Source organism: Pyrus communis, chromosome 8 (assembly GCF_963583255.1).
Source record: "Pyrus communis chromosome 8, drPyrComm1.1, whole genome shotgun sequence".
Taxonomy (NCBI): Eukaryota; Viridiplantae; Streptophyta; class Magnoliopsida; order Rosales; family Rosaceae; genus Pyrus; species Pyrus communis.
The window spans coordinates 26,465,771-26,488,299 of record NC_084810.1 but is presented as its reverse complement, the minus strand read 5'-3'; the positions used below and the strand labels follow the sequence as shown (position 1 = coordinate 26,488,299).

The window sequence follows — 22,529 nt, the reverse complement described above, 5'->3', positions numbered from 1 at the left end:
TTGAAAGCAAAGTCTTTTGCTGTCAATTTTATTAAATGATTTTTTTAATAGATTAATATAATATGTAATAAATGTTGTTATGTTTTTCAAATATTCGATTGGTTGCCTTAATCATTGGACTCCACAAAAAGATAAATTTTTTTTTTATTAAATGACATTATTATTTAACATATCGGTTGGAACAAAATATTGTATAAAATGTCAAATTGCCACATAAACCATCAAATATCATTTTGATGTTTAAAATTGGTGTCTCCTTTGGAGATGCTCTAAGATGCTTTATTCAAAGCACCTTAATATTATTGAGAATATAAATCTCACATCGGAAAAAGAAAGGACTTGGCGTGTGCTTATGAGTAATTGAGCTGCTTCCACATTGCTATTTTAAAGTGGAACTTCAACTTCTTCATGAAATCAGAGCAAGTTATCGCATGTGTGAAGTCTAACAGCCACAAGTGTTCTATGTCACTCGGTTTGATTCCGGATAGAGACTTTACCCTGCAGTCCAGATCGCACCTCCATCTAAGTAATCTAATTCTGAGTAATTTAGAAAATTGATTACTAATATTATTTGCACATGGATCCCAGCAATTTTCTAATTCTTCAAAAGCTTGATAAACGCTTGAATGTTTTGGGAGAAATGTAATTGTGTTTGTTCGCATTCTATTCCGGTTTCGGAATTACCCATAAGTGAAATGGGACGTCACTAACGGAAGGTCTAATCATTGGGTTGGCAACGTATTAGAAGGTTTAAATTGATTTTGGGCTCGTGCTTTTTCAAGAGTTAAAAGCACTTTTGCCTTGAAAAAGGGTTTAAATTAGAGGTGGGCATTTGAAATCGGAAATCGAAATTCAAACACGAATCAAATCGAACCGCATTGAACGGTTTGATTTTGCAGTTTTGAAACGGTTTCGGTTTGAAACCGAACTGCAGTGAAGGAAAATGGTTTGGCTTTGGTTTCGACCTTTTGAAACTGAACCGCACAGGAAAAAATAAAATATTTAATTAAATACCCATATTAGGTGTTGTGTTATAGTTGATTGATTGTTAAAGTCCATAACTTTAGTATGGACTCGACCATGCTAGAAATTCATCTCTCTCTTAGTTTTCGACTCTCGGTCACTCATCCAATCATTATTTCTCTCTCAACTCTCATATGTTCTTCACACCTTACACAAACAAAATTTGCAAATCAATTTGTCTCACGCTCACCGTGCAACAACTTTGATTCTTGGAGGCTAAACCCCCCACCCCCAAACAATGAACCATTGTAAGCCTGTAAGTTCTCTTTCACAGCTCCAGAGTCAACAACATTGTTTTGATTTGAAAGAGAAGGTGTTTCCTCCTTCTAATCTGCCCATAAATGAGAAGTCCCTTTTGCTCCTTTCCACTTCAACAAGTCTAGCAAGAAAATATATTTTCCAACACGAATTTGGAACTTACATTGCTAATTAATCTTTCAGCAATCTATTTTTCATGGTTTGATAATATTGTTATGAAACGACATTGAAAGAGTATAGGGAGCTGACAAATTAAATTAAGATAAGAGATTTGAAGCTATTTTTTTATTTTGTTTGTAAATGGTTTAAAATTGAACCGAAACCGAACCAAATGATTTGATTTCATTTCAATTTTAGTCTAAAAAACACACCAAATCAAACCGTAAAAACTTTCGGTTTTGTTTTCAATTTCACTCAAAACCACACTAAATCAAACCGTGCTTATCCCTAATTTAAATTGAATTTGGGCTCATGCCTTTTGAAGAGTTAAAGGCATTTTTACCGTAAAAATGGCTGTTTGATAAAGTGTTGTTGGAATAGTGTTAAACTAGAAAATATGCCCGCGCGTTGCTGCGGGACTTGAATGCATCACCTTGAACTGCATGAATAAGACACATTTTACCTGAATAAATTCAACACAATTATGAATAAACAGAGAGATAGATGAGTGAATGGGGTCAGACCAACCAAAAAAAGATTCTATTAACATGATTTTCAACCCAACTATAAAAATGAGCTTTATAACAGCATAATCAATATCATTTCAATCCAACCAAAAGAAACTGAATGTATGTCATAAGTTTGTTAACATAGAGAAAATGTATCATATTTCATGACTAATCAAAAGCTTACAAATGTCAGGTAAGAACATCCATAAGTTCAAATGCAAGAATGCAAATGAAAACAATTCACTCCATTGTGTTCAGCAAGGGAATAAAAAGTGACGAAAATAGTATGATAGTGATTCGTACCTTTAACTTGATCTGATGGCAGGACATTGAATGTTGACTGAACAAAATTTTGCAAGTAATGAGGTTGCGTAAAAACTTTCACCTGAAAAGTTAAACCCACCATTATATGAAGGTAAATAAGAAAATCCAATCCAATAATCATAGCAATCTGAGAAGTGTATTTTAGTTTATAGAGAACATGCATGTATTTTCTAACAGCGAAAGCATGAGCAAATATGATTGGGCAGAAAAATGAGAGCAAAAAATCCAAACCTCAAGAATATGATTGTATTACAGCAAATATGATTGGGTTGTACTCGATCAAATGGGGACTTGAGATTTTGGTAACTGCGTAGAAGAAAAAGAACACCAATGTAACATTCCTAGAAACTAACCCTCAAACCCATCCAAATCAGATCAACTAAACAACCAAATTAGCCCAATCAATAACCCTAAATTTACTCAACCAAATTTACCCAATCAATAATCCTTAAGGATAAGATTATTTTTAACCATACACAAATTCACATGCTAGTTATTTGATACATTTAACTAATTCTGCAAGTTATATTTCTGTAAATGGGAATGAAAATGTAACTTATGGTCTTATACTTTAAGAACCAATACACATCTCATGTGGGAGTCTCAAAAGTTGTTTCATTTATTTCATTCCAAAGAAATTTTTGTTCGGACAGATATTCGAACAAAATACTCACTAATTGACACTCACTTAAACACTTTAGAGAACTCACGTTTCTCTACCTGAAAAGGAGTTCAGGGATATGAAAAAACTACTTAATACCAAAAGCATAAACCAAACTCAATACAATCAATAACTAAACTAACAATATTTTCAACAATTTATCAAAAACACCATCAAATTAAACACCTTTAAACCATAAAAACCAATGGAACAAACCATATAATTAATGAGTGGTGAGCGCAGACTTTCTGGTATTCAGGGCACCAATTATCCTAACAGAGAACGCGTTTTGGTCCTCCTCCCTTGCCATTTCCTCCTCATCCCCTGAATCCTCATCACTTGCACGTTCCAACGTCGTCTTGAGGTATTCAGGGCACCAATTATCCTAACAGAGAACGCGTTTTGGTCCTCCTGCTTTGCCATTTCCTCCTCAACCCCTGAATCCTCATCACCTGCACGTTCCAACGTCGCCTTGAGAAGCGCCTTAGCAAATATCAGGGAGGAAAAACTAATTAATTTTTTTAAAACAAATATTAGTGCACTATAGAAATACATCATCTATAATAAGCAAACACGCGAATGCCTGAAAACACTAAAAGTCTAATATATCCTTGCATTTCTATTTGAATTCAGAGTACGTGGAAATCACATCAACAACTCAAATTAGTAAATTACTCAGCTAAAAGACTTTTTTTTCAACAAAAACGCAGAAGGCAAGCCTGACTCCTAATAATCCAAAATCACGTCAAATGGAGGAAAATGATGTATCAGAATTGAATACTCATATACTAATAGAAATTTTTTCCTTAATTTATCTATCATAGAAATAAAAAAAATTAGATCAAGAAAACCAAGAGCTAGATACAATTTTGATGCAAAGAAAGCAAAGTTAGAATACCAAGAGCCAGATTATGCTATTAAATCAGAGAAAACTGAGATGCAATGGAATATATACAAATCTAATCCAAGAAAGCAAACCAAAACCCTTACTGTCTGAGAGAAATTGGGATAGAACATCGTAGAGAGAAAGCAAGAGGAGAGATATACTTCGCTCTGGTTGGAATTGCTAGCGATGAATGTTTGGAGAGAAGCTTTACCTTTCACTCGCTTTTGATTCTTGTAGCCACAACAGACACATCACTTGTGACAGTTTCCAAAGGGAATTTCGAATTCAAAATTCAACAACCTAAACCATAATTAACTCACAATTTAGTTCCATCAATATGATAGACATACCAAACTGTCAACAAACTAACAAAAGTAAACATAAACGTCCCTAGAAATAGCCCAACAGTAGGATTATGTAGTCTGACTGTGCTGAACTAAATAAGAAAAAATTAAAGTGATCAAAGCTAATCTAGAGCTTTCTCTGCTCCCAAACACGGCAAGAATTAGAACGTGCAACGTCAATTTCAAGAAATTCACAGAAAGAGAGAAAGGGATAGAGTGGTACAAACCTCAGATTGATTGGCCTCGATCCTTTGGATTCCCTCATTATCGTAGCAGAAATCGACAAAAGCATATATACAATGACATTTTATCAGCTACTGGTTGGACCACGTTTATTACCTGCCATAAACGGAGAAACAATTTGGTATAAGAATCTGATAAGAATCTCATTCCACAAAACTTCTTCAGTGTTGGCCTAAACAACTGCAAGCAAAAAAATCCTCAAGATACATACTTTCATCCAAATCATCCACCACCATTAACAAAACCACACCCTATATCTTCCTTTAGCAAGATTAAAAGAGTGAACTTATCACCCAAATAAAATAGGTAGATTAACGAATATGAGTTAAAAAGTGGAGGAAAGCAAAAACCAATCAAACAACGAATTGTCAAATGAATAAAACAACAAATATAGATATCTGAATCAAAGTTTTTTTTTTTTTTTTTTTTGTCAAATGAAGACTTAAATTTCACTCAACATTGTTTCTAATCGCAGCTTCCTCTCTACCTGTAAAACATGATTGTCTTAGCCAAACGTACATTTTGATCATGCAGAATCGAGATGGAGACGTTATCTTCTAACAACAGAAATGGAAGTTCAAAATATTATTGAATCATCAAATGTTGAAATTACCAATCAAATACAGATAAACCACCACCAGCAACCAAAACGGTTTTTTTTTTTTTTTTTTAAATGAAATTATACACGTCTTGCAGCAACCAGTTCTTTTGAACTGCACGTCTGTTCAAAAACATGAGAGCAGATATATTATAGAGAGGCAACAATCACTAAATTTCTAACATCACCGGCATTCACAACATTAAGCATGTAGGGAAACTATTTCATTTCATTTTAATTTTAGGTGACACAATTGATGCAAGAGAGGGTCGAGCAAGTAGCATGCCATCAAGAATAAAGGAAGATATTTAGGACGGAACAATTATAAGTTTCTGTAAACCGTTAAATTTATGCTTAGTGAGTATACCAGAATATCTGCGTGCAATGAAAGTACGGCAATTAAGCAGAGAAATCAGTTTATAATCCCTAAATACTGGAAAGAAAGAATCTTTGAAAGGGAAGCGTCCGGGTGGCATACAGAGATTTTTATTATAAGAAAAATGTAACCTTAATCCCATATTACGCAGTGAAATCACTTCAGAGATTTTTTAACAAATACACATAAATATTAAAGAACAACTTGTCATGTTGAACAAAACAAATGATTGATCAACTTAAGGAGTGTGTCTGGGAATGCTTTGGTAAGGCTAAATGCGTTTCTAGATACCAAAATTTGAGCAGAAATAACTAAAAGTGTTATTGAATAGAATTAAATTGCAGTATCAATAAACTTCAATATAAACCATTTACCCTAAAAAGACACCACAACCATGAATAGAATTAAAGTGTAAGCGAACTAATATTTTGTACAATAAATATATAAGGGATATTCATAAAGTCTCCCACGTTTCCAAAACGAAAACGCTGCATATCCAAGATATATGGCCAATTAATTGTTCAACCGGTAATAGATCGCTGGATATAAGACAATTACCTATTTAGTGAGCTGTTGGACCTATTTAGAGAGTCACTGGAATGAAATGAAGCCAACTCTGCAACAGAGAAACAAACGAAAAAGTCAAAATCCAGAAATCCAAGTTCAACTCAATCAAATATAATAACCAATGAAAGTTGCAAACTGCAAATTCTTGAAATGTAGACAAAGAAATTTGTTTCTCACCTATGTTGCTCCCTTCTTGTGATCCAAATTTGAAGATGGCCAATGGGGAGGGGCAGTTATAAGTGTCATCCTCTTTGTTTCTCCTATCCCTGCATTGTCGACCAAAACAACATCAAACCAAGTGCATAACAATCCAATGTAATGCTCACAAAATTTGAGCTCCAAACAAAGTCACAGGTCAGGAATCACCTAACCGATCATAACAACATTCGCAAATATGAAAAACATAAACAATTAAGTCAGCAAAATGATATGCCATCCCTTTCATACAAATACATATTGCAATTCATATATGCCACATTATTCACAAACAATTACAAATCGAGAAACAATTAAATCATCATCATGAATCACAGTGTAACATGAACACATCAATTAGAAAAGACAGAGCTACATGGCAATAAACATACAGAGATTAAACATATATAGAGGAACTGCTTCAAATCATTCCCAAAAGCAATCTTCCGCAGAATACAAAAGAGCGGTTGATCTCTGATCTAATTGCAGACACAATCTGTAGAATCGACTTCAATGGAATTTGAACTTGTGAAATGTGGGGTGGAGACCTGAATGTAACAAATTGGTGTTAAGTGGATAATTCCAAACATATAAAATTTAGACCATCACACCCGAACGCAAACAGAACAATTAAATAAAGAATCGAACGCATACTAATTAGACAAATAAGTGAACTTTCCCATGCCGAAATCCGAAAGGCCAACAGAAATCTCTCATTACACCACAGAAGACAAAACTTAAAAGACAAAACTTAAAAGGACAAAACTTATAAATAATCAAAATTAGGTGAACCAAATGAACAGAACATAACCCTTGTAACCAATCGGGAAAAGATGCTTTTAAATCCCAGAAAAAAAAATTAAGAGGAGTTTTTAGAAAACCATCATTTCAATTATTTTACAGTCTTACATTTGGGATTAAATAGAAAATATAACAAAATGCCAACTTTCTCAAAAAAGAATTACAACTATTTTTACAAATTTCCATCACCCAACACTGAAAAATGAGAATCACGAAGGAAAAAAGAACGGAACACGCGAGAACCGAACTGTTAAAAATAACACGTACCCATTTCAAAGGCCCAAAATCCTGCAAGGACCAAAAAATCCCAGAAAACATCAGCACTCCCTGCAAAACCCCAAAATCAGAAGATTAGAAAAAGAACCCAAAATCAGTGGCATGGTCCTCGTTTCTCCATTAATCAATAGCTAATGACCTAATGAAAAAGAACCCAAAACAGACCTAATGAAAAAGAACCCAAAATAGACAGCTAAAATTATGGAAAGTGCTTATAAAGCTCATGAATAAGTTTCAAAGCCTGCATAGAAATGGTATAGCGCAGACAACAACAGACAATAAAACTATGGACGGTATAACCTAAATCCGATATGTTGCATTCCACACACACACACATATGTCTACATATACATAAATGACTCACAGAGACTAACACCACACACATAACATATACATACATACTTAATTTTTCAGACAATAATACTTCACAACATAAGTTGCAAGTTGGGACTATTTCGTTGACTCAAAAGAAATTGATGGGTTAGAAAAAGTAAAAATAAATACAAAGACAGATGTTCTTATGTCGTTCTCCTCTTACGTTGACAAAACACACACACCTGTGTTTTAATGCTCCAATACTCAATGAGAAGGCACCAGGCAAGAAGAAGCTCAAGACTGGAAAGAAGCTTCCAAAGAGAACAATCTATAAAGCAGAGCACAAAAATTAGACAAAACCCAAAAACTAAACAGTAAAAAAACCACTAAAATGAAAGGAAAATAAATAAATAAATAAATTTGCACAAATGTCATAGCTTGTACCCTATCATATCCAAGTTGTCGTACATCCTCGAGCCTTTGCGTTCATATGTGCTTCCTCAATTTTAGGGTAAACCCCCAAAATAAATTACAAATATTCTGGAAATGGTAAAATGAACTGCAAATACGACAATCATTTCCCAAAATAAACTGCAAATCACAAAATTACCTACTCCAAATCGGCCGGAGAACTCACCCGGAAACCAAGGCTTTTGTAGGCTTAAAATTTCCTTCGAATTGGGACCAAATTCACGGTTTTTCAGCTAGAGGTCGTTGTGCTTCGTAGTTTCTGAGAGAGAGAATCGAAGAGATTTCTAAGGGCTTGATGGTTTTTGAGCTCGTTGGTGATTTCTGAGAGAAAAGGCGAAAAGAGAAAATGGAGATGGAAGCAGAGTCGAGGCTATGTCGTAGAAGCAGAATCGCTGGCTTGCACGATTATCAAGCACGACCGCACACGCATAACCCCCTACCTATCGAAACACTATTTCAGAACTCTCGATCCTCTTCGAATAGATCGAACGATTCGAGAGACAGAGAAAGGAAGAGTAAGACGACGGAGGCGAGAGAAGGGAGACGGCAGCAAGAGGAGGATAGGATGGAGGCGAGACCGTCGTTCTCACGGTCTCCTTCTCTCTCCATCTCTATCTCAGAGGCGGCATGCCTCCTGTCTGTCCTACAATCCCATCACCATCGATCCCGATCAGTCCCGACAATTAAGATGACAAAAGTACCCTCAAAACTTTTAATCCGCACCGTCCGATCTTAACCCTAGATGGGCATTCCCATCATTTGAACACCCAAAGGGCCGGGCTCATCAACAATTGAGGTAAGCCCAGCAAACGCAGCCTAAAACGAACTAACCCAGCCGTCTTCACCCTAGTGGCAAGCTTGTAAATAAATTGAAATGTGGTCCAAAACACTGTTCATTTCTACAGTGCAATTTTGCCAACTTCTTTAGACTAAAGTAATAGGAGAGTTATGAACTAACAGATAAATAATTATATAGTTAAGAATTAAAAAGTAGAAATGAGATCATCATTAATTAATTCGTGAACTCTCCAAGATTTAGCATCGCACAGGTATCGTTTGGTATGCAGACGGGACGGGACGGGACAGGACGGAATGGAACGGAGCGGGAGCAAAGATGCCCTCGGATGGAAACAAGGAGGAAGAAGAAGAAGATGGAGAGGTTATAATTTTGTGTTCCACGGATGTGGAACGAGTCATTCCAGAGGGGTGAGGTGGAACGAAAATTCACCCAAAACTCGTCCCGTGGAACAGCTCGTTCCACCCGTTTTAGGCGCACCAAACGTGGGACAGAACGTCTTCTCTCACTCTGTTCCGTCCCGTGACACGTACCAAACGGTACCACAAGTACTATTACATGAAGGAACTTCTAAGTCAAGGTCACCTGCTCTATTTTTCTTCTCTAAATATATTTTGTAAAAAATAAATAATACAGTCACGCGTTAGAATTACTACCATAGAATGGTGTCGGTCCACCATGTGTGACTTATTTTACTACTATATATTTTAGGAAATTTTAACGAAAAACCACATTTTTACACTAAAAGTCAATTCTGGTAGTATTCACTTTACCTTTTATTTTGTCTTTATCGTTAAAACTCAAAGTTTTCAACCCATTTTCATTAGTTTTTCTTATATTTTATCTCTATCTTAACTTTGGAATTGCAAAGAGAGTGGAATGCTAAAGAGAATCACTCAAAATGAAACTTTCTATAAATTCTCTGTCATCTCATAGTTTAAAGTAAATTCTTGTGTCAACGGTACAAAACACTGTGCCAAAAATATAAAGTGACAGAGTTTAAAGTCAATTTTGAGAGAATCTCATTTTGATAGAATCTACTTAACATTCCTCTTGCAAAGTTATAGAACTCGTTTGAATGTACTTTTAAAATGACTGAAAACGTTTTTGGTGAAAATGTTTTTAGAACCAATCTTTAGTAAAAATGTAAGTAAATCGTCGAAGCACTTAAAGTGTTTCCTAGAAGAAACACATAAACATTGTAACGCCCCAATCCCGACATACGTCCAGAATTGACACATGACGTCATCAAAAAATCCGTCTCTATCATACCCCGCCTCTAGGATATGGGCAAAGCACAACTCAATAATCGAATCGCATAGTAATTTTTCGTATTCCTTATGGCTGCATCTAACCTTCCTGTTAGACTGCCTACGTACCCTAAACAGGGATCAAGCCATTCGTAGTTTGTCATGCACAATAATTGACATATATCACAGTCCCATTAAGTCGAAAGGCATAACATTTCTCAATCAATCAATAGAACTTGACAAGCATGAAATTACTAGACTCAGGGTTACATAACAAACCCACCTGAAAATCATGATTTCCCCTCCATCTATATATAGGTCATTATGTCGCAACATGATACCGCAATTCACAACATATATCATTTCAAAGAACCAACGAAGCACAATACCATTCTCTAGCCACATTTATCAACAAGTCTAATCATAACAATAACAATGATATCCAACATAACAATCCCACATAACGATTAACATTTCCACTTCATCCATCACATAATTCATCATGTTTCCCACATAAAATCGCATTTCATAGCGTGTAACATATTTAAGAATTAACAAAGTACATATTATTCTCTAGAAATATTAATCAACTAAAATACTCATAATAACCACACTCATATCCAACGTCATTCCACAATCCCGTCAATTAATCAATTCATGAATCTAAGATGCACAATCTTAGCATTTAATTACGCTAATCAAACAGTGTGATAACGTAACATTTCACAAATTAACCAAGAAAATCTATATAATTCCCCACTTGGATTATGAGTAATAAACATGGTAATTCCAATTTATTTTCACAATATCTATTGTGGGTAATTCCCATCTACTCGAATTTAGGATTCTAAGATCACCTTACGGAATGAACAAGAGCAAGGATTCCGGACCACTCAACAGAACCAAAATATCAAGCCGTTCTCATAATCTACCCAGACTTGTCATATGTAAAGTCAATGCCAATATTATGGGATTGGTAAAATGGCAAATCAGGCACTCAGATAAGCCGAGAGGCTCGGGTGAGTGACAATAATATAAGCATGTGATACAATAATAAAACCAGCCATCAATCACAATTTATAAACCTTGAATATAAATCATTCATAAGTAATGATGCGAGTTTTATACGCGCACAAATTAAACCCTCTTTTTGTCAAATTGTAGTATAGGTGCAAGTAGGGATCGTTCTGGACCGGGGATTAGGAGGGATTGTTAATCTCTTGGAAACTGACTTAAAAACGTAAAAACAATATAAAACACTAAACTAGACTCAAAGAATTCAAAAATACTTTAAAACATAAACTAAACAGATTCTAACAAGTTCAAAAGACTCAAAACTCTTAAAAACACAAACTAAATTGATTTCTAACTAATTTGACATTAAAGTAAAGGGGGATTTAGGTTTTTGACAAAATTAAACTAAATGAACAAATTGCAATTAAAACAGAATGTAAATATGAATGTGAATAAAATATGGATGATGGAATAGCCAAGGGGTTCTTCTCCACACATGTTACACTTGCATACAAGATTGATTCTCAGTTGGTCTTTCGATAAATTATGAAACTCAATGCTCCAAGTTAATTAGGTCCGCTTAAATTAACTTTCAGATTTCCCTAAATTCGTTGGATTGAATGGAATACGCATTACAACCAAATTATTCTTAATCAAAGTCCCTAACTATGGAATACGCATGATAGAGACATTCAACAAAGATCATTAAGTTCAATGAAAATTATAAGTGTTGACGAGGCATTCGTTACTATGGAATACGCATGAAACTTATGCCAAGAATTCGTTTAACGCGATTGTTTATAAGCAACCTCCACTACTTGTGAATATAAGTTCATAACGATTAGGTGAAACTCACTTATATTCTAGCGTCATATTCATGCATGAAAATTAAGCTTGCAATCTCAATGAACATACATAAATAAGTTATCAATCAAACAGTTAAACGAATTGAATCCACAACTTATGAAATTCCAACCAAAAGTAATCAATTCATATTGCAAATATAAACATAGTTTCGAATCACCCCCTAGCTAAAGGGGGTTTTAGTTCCTCATAACTTTGAAATCAAAGAAACATCTAAACATTCCAACAACTCAAACTTGAATTGTATGAACGTTTAGGCACTCTTCTCTTCCATTCCTCATACGTACAAAACAAAGAGAATTAAATTTAAACTTTGAAATCAAAGAAACACCTAAACATTCCAACAACTCACACTTGAATTGTATGAACGTTTAGGCCCTCTTATCTTCCTCGTTGTTGTAGCACAAGGTCTAAGGTGAGGTTTGGGGGATTATGGAAATGGATGAGGAGTGGTGTTTGGATTATAAGGGAATAGATGGGAAGCTCACGGCTAGGGAAGGGAGAATGTGTTTGTAATGTGTTGTGTATGAAATGAGATGTCCATGAATGAATGAATGCAAGGGTATTTATAGGAGTAGTGGAGGGAACATATGGCTATGTCATTTGTAGGTGAAGTAGGTGGATGTTGTAGGTGAAGTAGGTGGATGTTGTAGGTGAAGTGGATGTTGTAGGTGAAGTAGGTGGATGTTGTAGGTGAAGTAGGTGGATGATATGTTAAGTGATAAGTGATAAGTGATATGATATGTGGTTATGATATGATAAGTGGTTAAGTGGTGATGATAAGTGATAAGTGATTAAGTGATATGATATGTGGTGATGATAGGTGATAAGTGCATGTGGGTTAACTAATGAAGGAAATGCATGTGCAATGACAATGTGTTAGAATGGATGTGTGTTATGCATGGCATGATTGGGATTAGGAAAGGTTTAAATGTCCTAAAACTAAAGAGAACAAGGTTCCAACACTTTGGCTCCAATTAGGTCTTCAATTTCGTCCAACACTTTGGCTCCAAGCATAAGCTATCCATCCTTAGCCCAAAAGTGCTCCAAAAGTCTCCAAAATGCATCTTTTTGCTCCTTTAGCCCTTTGGACCTATAAACACACGAAAATAGCTTAAAGTACTAAAATAACTAAAGAAACATAACGTAAATGCACGAGAACAAGCCATTTAAGTCGCATGAATATGCTCCTATCAAATACCCCCACACTTATCTTTTGCTAGTCCTCGAGCAAAACAGAAAGAAAAACAAAACAAAACCAAACGAAACAAAACAAGTAAAACACAACCTAAACCTTCCAACAACCGTCTTAGGGATTTCCAAAGCACATGACAAGTTAAAAATCATCATTCCCACAGATTTTTGCCATCATTACACTTACGTACATTCTTAATCATAGTCACCACATACTAGTTCACAATTAAGCATTTAAAACACATTTCGAATGTAGTAACATGCCTTAGAGAAATTGCTCAAATCCTTACAAGATATGCACTCGTTTTTCACACAGATTTTCTGACTACACACCCTACACTAGTTATATGTGAGAAGATTGATGTAAACATGTAGACGAACACTCACATATGTTATAACAAGGAAAGCATTTTCTGGATTTACGATAATGACATGAATATGATCTCATGAATGGAATGCTACTACTTAGAATGAGAACCAGTGATTCCATAAGCTCATATCAATTTCAAACTCCACATTATTGAACACATAACGATCAAGATAGAAGTCAAAGGGGTGTAACGGGGCTAAAGGTGTTTGGCTAACAAAGAAGGTATATGGAAAACAAAGGTTCTTAAAGAAATAGCGAGCAAAGCATTTGAATTAATGTAGAATTCACTTTTGAATGAAAACTCAACTTTTGAACAACAAGGGGGAACAAGCTCTTTTTTTTTTTTTTTTTTTTTTTTTTTTTTTTTTTTCTTTCTTTTCTCTTCTTTTCTGTTTTTCTTTTTCATATGTTTTTCACAAATTTTTTTTTTTTTTTTTTTTTTTCTTTTGACTCTCAAAACATACAAACTTTTACTCCCCCACACTCATTTTCTTGCAAAATGTACTCAAAAGGAATTCATTTAAGTCATGCTCACTATCTTTTAAGAACAAGGGTACGGATGGTCCTAATCTAGGCTAGGTAAGGGGTGATATGGTTAGCAAAGAAAATAGGTTAAACGAGGCTCAACGGTGTTAAGACTTACAATATATACGAAATATGGGAAGTAAGGCTATTTGGCTATGGTGGCAACTACACAACTTCATCTTGATATATGTTATGCAACTCAATATCATGCTTTGAATGAAACGGATATAAGTTCTAGCATTTAGTTCTATCATGATACAATTGCATTCTAAGTAGCAACCAAGCAAGGAATAATGAGATCATTCAACAACTTTAGAAAACAAAGAATCACAGAAAATAACTCTCCAAAGAAGGTAATGCCTCGAGTCTCACAGGGTTGTAGCGTTTGTTTGAGTTCCTTCCTTCAAGCATGTTACAAAAACGAATTTTTCTTTTATGATTGCATGTGAAGTCATACATTATAACCATAACTAAGCATAAACCAAGAGTAAATCAAACTTTTCTCTATGTATATAACTCTTTTTAACAGTCATGCAATTACAAACCAAATCCTCATCATAACGTTGGAAGGTTCCCTAAGACACAAAAACAACTCAAAACACTCTTTTTAGGCTTTTCAAAAAAATGTTTTTCAAATTTTTATGTGATTTTCGGAGTTATAAAACAAAACACTCTAAAACAGTTTAAAAACACCTTAAAAACATTTAAAACAGCAAGGAACAACACTTGAAGTTATGGGTGATAAAATTCAACGAATTTGCATCAACATACTTAGTTACCCCCCCCCCCCCCACACTTAAATCAAACATTGTCCTCAATGTTTTAAGCATAGATTCACACAAAACATAAGTAAACACACAAACAACAACTAAACATACTAAACATGGCAGAATGTAATTAACAAAGAGAAGAGTTTAGGGACGCAAATCTGGTTATGGAGTGTAAATTCCCTCTTCTCTTTGTTGATTGCATTGAGGCTTGATCTTGATGATTCCACAGGCTTACTCTCGAACTGGTTTCCGCCCATCATTGATTTTCCTTTGTGCTACTTCTTGAACTGGGCAGCAGGATGGTTCTTTTGGTCTCCCCCGAAGGTCTGAGCTTACCCTTTTGGTCTGTTTCTTTGTTCAATCTTTCCAATTCGTATTGAAAAGGGTTGGAGGATAACTCAGCCTATGTTTGTCTCCACATGCTTCAATGTATCATTTTCACTTGCCTTACTCGCTCCCCTTTGCAGAAGTGGTCCCTTCTCCGGAAGTGTATCAACCGTTGAAGATGACTACTCGAGAGCAATGCTAGGTAAGCAATCAGGAATAGATTCCAGGCAGTTGGCTCCAGATCGGAAGATTGACTCCAAGTGCCGGTTGATTGCTTCTTTTACTTTACCATGCGAGTAAGAACAAGGACAAAGAAAAAGACAGGGAAAGAGCATGATATGAGATACTTTTGCTTTTGACCTTGATGATATGAGATACCTTTGCTTTGAAGAAGCGGTGAATGAATCAGCACATGCTTCAATCCGCCGTTTCCTCCTGGGTCATATGTACTCCAGGCATCTGGTATCATCTTTGGGGAAGAAGAAAGAATTGAGTATTTTGAAAGGCTTTGCTGGGAGTGCACCCTCAGAGGTGAGGGAGAGTTGGGCATTTTCTTCAGGTTTGCCCTGCCATAAAAGACGAAGGTCGACATATATAGAGATAATATCAAGTGGTGGTACTTTTTACCCTTGTCGACAAACGTTTTGATCCCGCAATTCCGGCTTTTTGAAATAGTGGCGCCTTTTCGATCTTTGAATACGCCTCTTCGATTTCTGAGCAGGCGCCCCTTCGATTTCTGAACGACGCCCCTTCTCTTTCTGAACGACACGTGGTAGTGCAGATGCGGCTCCTTTTGACAAAGCTGAACGCGTTTTCTGAAAAGCAGAGAAAGCGTCGCCGAACTTTGCGCTTGTCGGCTAAAGACGTGTAGTTGCGATGATGGCCTCCACGTGTTTTCAGCTTTGTCAGAAATCTTTTGACAAAGTTGAACGCGTTTTCTGAAAAGCCGAGGGAGCGTCGCCTAACTTACGCCGGAAAATCCGGCTCTTTGAATCGGTGGACGCGTCGCCTTGGCATTTTATAGAGCTATCGATCACCGCCAACATACACACTCTGAAGATTTCCCATTCCTGAAACTCGACTCCGGCCCTTTGTGAAATTTTTAACTCCATCCACCCCTTCTCTTTGAACACTTTTGAAAAAAATGGCAAACTCATCGAACCTTAGCTTAGATTTGAGTCTCAGCAGCGATCCGGTTGCGCCCCGTCAAGGTAATGTATGGCGCCCTTCTTTTTTATCTTCTAACGGTCCTCTTTCAGGTGAAGACTCTGTGATGCAGGACGCCACAACAGCTACAATAGTAGCTAAAAACCTCCTCACTCCAAAAGATAGTAGGCTGTTGTCAGGACGGTCCGATGAGTTGGCCGTTCAAGAGTCCCTCGCACTTAGTGTTCAGTGTGCGAGCTCTGTGTCCAACATGGGCCTACGCCTGCTTGCTCGGTCCCGCCAAGTGGAATCGTTGATGGCAGAGGTGGAAAGTCTTAAGCACGAAATCAAACAGCTTAAGTACGAGAATAGAAGTTTGCATGTGCTTGCAAATAACTATTCGGCGGGCATGAAGAGGAAGCTTGATGAGCTGCAAGAATCTGAAGGTCGGATTCACAGTGACCGTCAAAGGTTTTCGTCTTTCCTCCAGAGGCACCTTTTTCCTGGCTCATCCAGCGCTTGGCCAAGTATTGAGGCCTGGAATGCTCTAGCTCCGATGCCTTCCGCTCCGATGCCTTCTGCTTCGATGCCTTCCGCTCCGATGCCTTCCTCTTCGATGCCTTCCGCTCCGATGCCTTCCTCTTCAAAGCCTCGTAGTGGGGCTTCAAGTAAACGCCCTTTGTGAAGCTCCACCTTTCTCCATGTTTAGTATCTTTTTTTTTTTTTTTTTTTTTTTTTTTTTTTTTTTTTACATAAATAAAATCAAACGGCATGGAATTTATCTTTGAATGGGCGGTGATACTTGAAATGATCCGGTAATAGTTTAAATTCCAGATTGGGTGCCTGAATCATTAACCACATGTTAGTATAAAAGAAAATTGAAATTCGGGGAGGCGGCTTACCTGTGTGCTCCAAAATGAACTCCAGAATAAACACCCCTTCGAAAGTTATGACTTGTCCCGTGTCATAAAATCCAACTTCCTTGGGAATTGTGGTTTCAAATTTGTCCTCTTTGATGCCTTCTACATCTTCTCCAGCCACTACCTTCTCTTGAATCATTCTTCTTGGTGTACAAAGTCCTTTGAAGAATTCAACACCATCTAAAACTTGTTGTGTTGCACCAAGAATTTGAATAGCATTTTGCACCTTTGGGAAGGCTTCCATGATGTCCTTTTTACTCTCTTCTTGGTTGGGAATCAAAAACCTGCTAGGAAAAGGGACATTGGGTGGAATAACATCAGAATAACATGGAATTGGGACGTCCTTACTGGTGGTGGGTGGTTTAGAGGGCTTAGGGGGCTGCGGCAAGGGTTGTTCTACCCTTGCCGTGTGCATGTCTTCTTCCTCCTCCTCAATTAGGAGCTCTTCATCCACTTCTAGGCTATGTTTGGACATTTTTAGGTCAGCTCCAACCTCCATAGCACTTCCCAAAGTGATAGCATTATGGATTTCAAAATCTTCCTTCGAGTTTTCAATAGTTGAGTTGGAAAGTTCACTTTGCTCTTGAATTTGTTTCATGAACTCCATAATCTGCCCAAATTGCTCGTCCAATTTACCCAACTTCTTGTCTTGATTTTGTTCGTCCTGCGTCAAAGAGGTTAGTAATTGAAAATTTTTATCATTATCCATGGACATACTTGAACTTGATTGGAATTGTTGTGGGGGAGGTTGTGGTGGCTGCATAGGTGTTGTATTGAACTCCTCATATGGTTGCCAATATGCTTCTTGTTGAGCCTCCTTGGCTTGATTTTGTAAGCCCTGCACCAAACAAATTAATTCATCAAGCTTTTGGTTATAATTTATTGACGAACTTAAATTTGGTTGGGCATATTGAATATGAGGTTGTGGTGGCTGCCAATATCCTCCTTGTTGAGCATTTTGAGGTTCCCACCACATAGAGTTTGAATGATCACTCCAATCCGAATTGTAAGTATTGGAAAACACGTTATTCCTTGATTGAAGATTAAATATATCAACTCTTTGCATTTGGGACCTTTCCATGAGTTGTGACAAAAGAGAAGCATTATTAAGTGCCATCTTGTTCTTAACAAACAAAACACAAATAAAAAAAAACTAAATCTAAAAGACAATACAGAAACAAACAATCCAAGGGATTAGCAAATTTTCTAATCCCCGGCAACGGCGCCAAAATTTGATGCGAGTTTTATACGCGCACAAATTAAACCCTCTTTTTGTCAAATTGTAGTATAGGTGCAAGTAGGGATCGTTCTGGACCGGGGATTAGGAGGGATTGTTAATCTCTTGGAAACTGACTTAAAAACGTAAAAACAATATAAAACACTAAACTAGACTCAAAGAATTCAAAAATACTTTAAAACATAAACTAAACAGATTCTAACAAGTTCAAAAGACTCAAAACTCTTAAAAACACAAACTAAATTGATTTCTAACTAATTTGACATTAAAGTAAAGGGGGATTTAGGTTTTTGACAAAATTAAACTAAATGAACAAATTGCAATTAAAACAGAATGTAAATATGAATGTGAATAAAATATGGATGATGGAATAGCCAAGGGGTTCTTCTCCACACATGTTACACTTGCATACAAGATTGATTCTCAGTTGGTCTTTCGATAAATTATGAAACTCAATGCTCCAAGTTAATTAGGTCCGCTTAAATTAACTTTCAGATTTCCCTAAATTCGTTGGATTGAATGGAATACGCATTACAACCAAATTATTCTTAATCAAAGTCCCTAACTATGGAATACGCATGATAGATACATTCAACAAAGATCATTAAGTTCAATGAAAATTATAAGTGTTGACGAGGCATTCGTTACTATGGAATACGCATGAAACTTATGCCAAGAATTCGTTTAACGCGATTGTTTATAAGCAACCTCCACTACTTGTGAATATAAGTTCATAACGATTAGGTGAAACTCACTTATATTCTAGCGTCATATTCATGCATGAAAATTAAGCTTGCAATCTCAATGAACATACATAAATAAGTTATCAATCAAACAGTTAAACGAATTGAATCCACAACTTATGAAATTCCAACCAAAAGTAATCAATTCATATTGCAAATATAAACATAGTTTCGAATCACCCCCTAGCTAAAGGGGGTTTTAGTTCCTCATAACTTTGAAATCAAAGAAACATCTAAACATTCCAACAACTCAAACTTGAATTGTATGAACGTTTAGGCACTATTCTCTTCCATTCCTCATACGTACAAAACAAAGAGAATTAAATTTAAACTTTGAAATCAAAGAAACACCTAAACATTCCAACAACTCACACTTGAATTGTATGAACGTTTAGGCCCTCTTATCTTCCTCGTTGTTGTAGCACAAGGTCTAAGGTGAGGTTTGGGGGATTATGGAAATGGATGAGGAGTGGTGTTTGGATTATAAGGGAATGGATGGGAAGCTCACGGCTAGGGAAGGGAGAATGTGTTTGTAATGTGTTGTGTATGAAATGAGATGTCCATGAATGAATGAATGCAAGGGTATTTATAGGAGTAGTGGAGGGAACATATGGCTATGTCATTTGTAGGTGAAGTAGGTGGATGTTGTAGGTGAAGTAGGTGGATGTTGTAGGTGAAGTGGATGTTGTAGGTGAAGTAGGTGGATGTTGTAGGTGAAGTAGGTGGATGATATGTTAAGTGATAAGTGATAAGTGATATGATATGTGGTTATGATATGATAAGTGGTTAAGTGGTGATGATAAGTGATAAGTGATTAAGTGATATGATATGTGGTGATGATAAGTGATAAGTGCATGTGGGTTAACTAATGAAGGAAATGCATGTGCAATGACAATGTGTTAGAATGGATGTGTGTTATGCATGGCATGATTGGGATTAGGAAAGGTTTAAATGTCCTAAAACTAAAGAGAACAAGGTTCCAACACTTTGGCTCCAATTAGGTCTTCAATTTCGTCCAACACTTTGGCTCCAAGCATAAGCTATCCATCCTTAGCCCAAAAGTGCTCCAAAAGTCTCCAAAATGCATCTTTTTGCTCCTTTAGCCCTTTGGACCTATAAACACACGAAAATAGCTTAAAGTACTAAAATAACTAAAGAAACATAACGTAAATGCACGAGAACAAGCCATTTAAGTCGCATGAATATGCTCCTATCAAGTAATCAATACCAAACTTTTGAAAACTCCGAGGGAGTCACCCAGACATCTAACGGTTTGCCTGAAACAATCACAACATCTCACAACCATATTCTCATGCACACAATGAAAAGTAGGGTTAGAACGATACAGTTCGGCCGAAGCCTACATCTTTGAAGCTATCTCAATCCAAACTCAATGAAACCGAAGGTGGATACAATCCCGGACCATCACTCAACGGAATCGCGAAGTAAGAGGGAATCCGGACCATCACTCAACGGAATCGCGGAGTGGAGTAGGAAGGATTCCGGACCATAACTCAACGGAATCGTGGAGTACATTGCATAACCACCAATCAATGAAACAACACATGAATCAAGTTACTCAAGTTATAAAGGCTCAACGAAACAAGAAATGAAATAATGAAACGAGCATTGACACATGTTTCGAAGCAACAAACCCCATGACAATGGGTTAACGGTTCACCACTAGCCCTCACCTTTCATCAAATCAAGCCAATCATACAAAACAAACCATATTTCCAATATGCACATCAAATCCCACTTCATAAAACTACCTTGATGGCTAAATATAAAAATTAACAATTTATAGGAAACATAAGTATAAAACCAATTAATTTTCACATATATTAAAGTCACTCACATTTCATCATATCATACCATCTATGCAAATCAACCACCTTTCAAATATGCACATCAAAACACATATCATGATCATCATCAGTACACAAGCCAAATCATGTTTAATAAACATAGGTCTATGGCTAAATATATACATACATACATACATATATATATATATATATATATAATCACATTTCAATAGAACTCACATTATAAAACCAAGTCATATTCACAGATGATACCAATATAAGAAATCAAGGTAATAACCATATCACATATGTTTAAGTCACTCTCTAACCAATGTAGGCCACTAGACTTCACTTAAGTCTTCCGTACTAATTTTATTATTTAGAATGTAATGAGACATGTTGACAACAATTCAACTCTCGATCAACGATAGGGTCCACCACTCTACGTAATTCGATCTTGAAGATCCGCATATCAGATTTATGATCCATAACTTCCCAAAATCCACATTATGTTTCTAGAATAACATACTAAAATTTCATTATGATCCAACGGTCGGATTGTCGTCAATCACACAAACAAGTAGTGGTCCAGATTGATCACCACACCAAATAATTGAATTTTGGGAATCCGAGCTAGACATAGGTTCACAGGGTCACAAAAAGGTATTTGGAACCTAGACAACACTCGTGAACGATCCCACGCACCGCCACACGCGGTGGTAGTCAAGATGGATGGTTTAGACACCCCGAATTTTCAACATTAACTAGATGAGCTCAAATTTACGTGGTAGCTAGAGCTCAACAAGGGAAATACTTTTCACAGCTAGGCCAACGATAAATTCTAACCGGAAACCGTCCAAATTCACCGGAGAAAACCGGATTTCTAGGGTTCTAAACACCCAACTCTAAAATGAATACGAAAGCACAAACTAAGCATACCAACTTGAAGATTATGAAGAGTAGATGAAGTTTCATACCTCACTCGAAGGAAAGGGTTGCCGGAATCACCGGAAAAATGATAAAACCGCCGGAAAAGTCGTGGGCTTTGTGGCTTCGAACTGCAAAGATGAAAAAGAAATTGGAAAATCTAACACCACAGAGATGTAGGGTTCGTCAAGAGCTTTCCATGAACACCAAGATCACCCAAAATGAAGCTCGGATGAAGAAGATACAAGCGGGTCAAGTTTGTGGGTTAATGGTTCCAAAACTCCCCCTCTTCTGGAGGTTTCACTCCCATTTATAGCATTTTGGTAAAATTACCAAAATGCCATCAACTTCAAACGACTCTAACTTTTCCGTTCTGACTCGGAAATAAGATCCGTTTACGTCTACGCGCTCATGGAATCGAACTCTACCGAACCAATTCAAGAGTTGATCAAAAAGGTCGAGAAAATTGGAAATGACTAAAGTACCTCTCACTTTGTTTTTCTCAAATTTGAAGAATTAATGAACTAGTTCCAATCAAATCTTCGAAATACGTCAAAAATAAAATAAAAATAATTTTGGTGACCGGATATCACAAACATTTTATTTAAAAGTGCTTTCAGTCATTTTAAAAG

At 36.4% G+C, this 22,529-nt stretch overlaps 1 long non-coding RNA gene across 4 annotated transcripts; it reads right to left on the bottom strand.

Moving 5' to 3' along the window:
* Window positions 1-1,030: 1,030 nt before the first annotated feature.
* On the bottom strand, window positions 1,031-8,647 carry LOC137741973 (uncharacterized). 4 transcript variants are annotated; one of them, XR_011069355.1, is made up of 11 exons: window positions 8,173-8,647; window positions 7,980-8,075; window positions 7,778-7,863; window positions 7,212-7,271; window positions 6,536-6,691; window positions 6,126-6,214; window positions 5,940-5,997; window positions 4,392-4,503; window positions 4,032-4,120; window positions 3,151-3,417; window positions 1,036-2,334 (listed from the first exon to the last, which is right to left on the bottom strand). It is a non-coding gene; the product is annotated as an uncharacterized lncRNA (long non-coding RNA). The 4 variants fall into 4 exon arrangements; XR_011069356.1 differs by having other exon boundaries at window positions 1,037-2,334; window positions 3,151-3,386; XR_011069354.1 differs by having other exon boundaries at window positions 1,031-2,334; window positions 3,151-4,120; window positions 7,980-8,094.
* Between the last annotated feature and the right edge of the window lie 13,882 nt (window positions 8,648-22,529).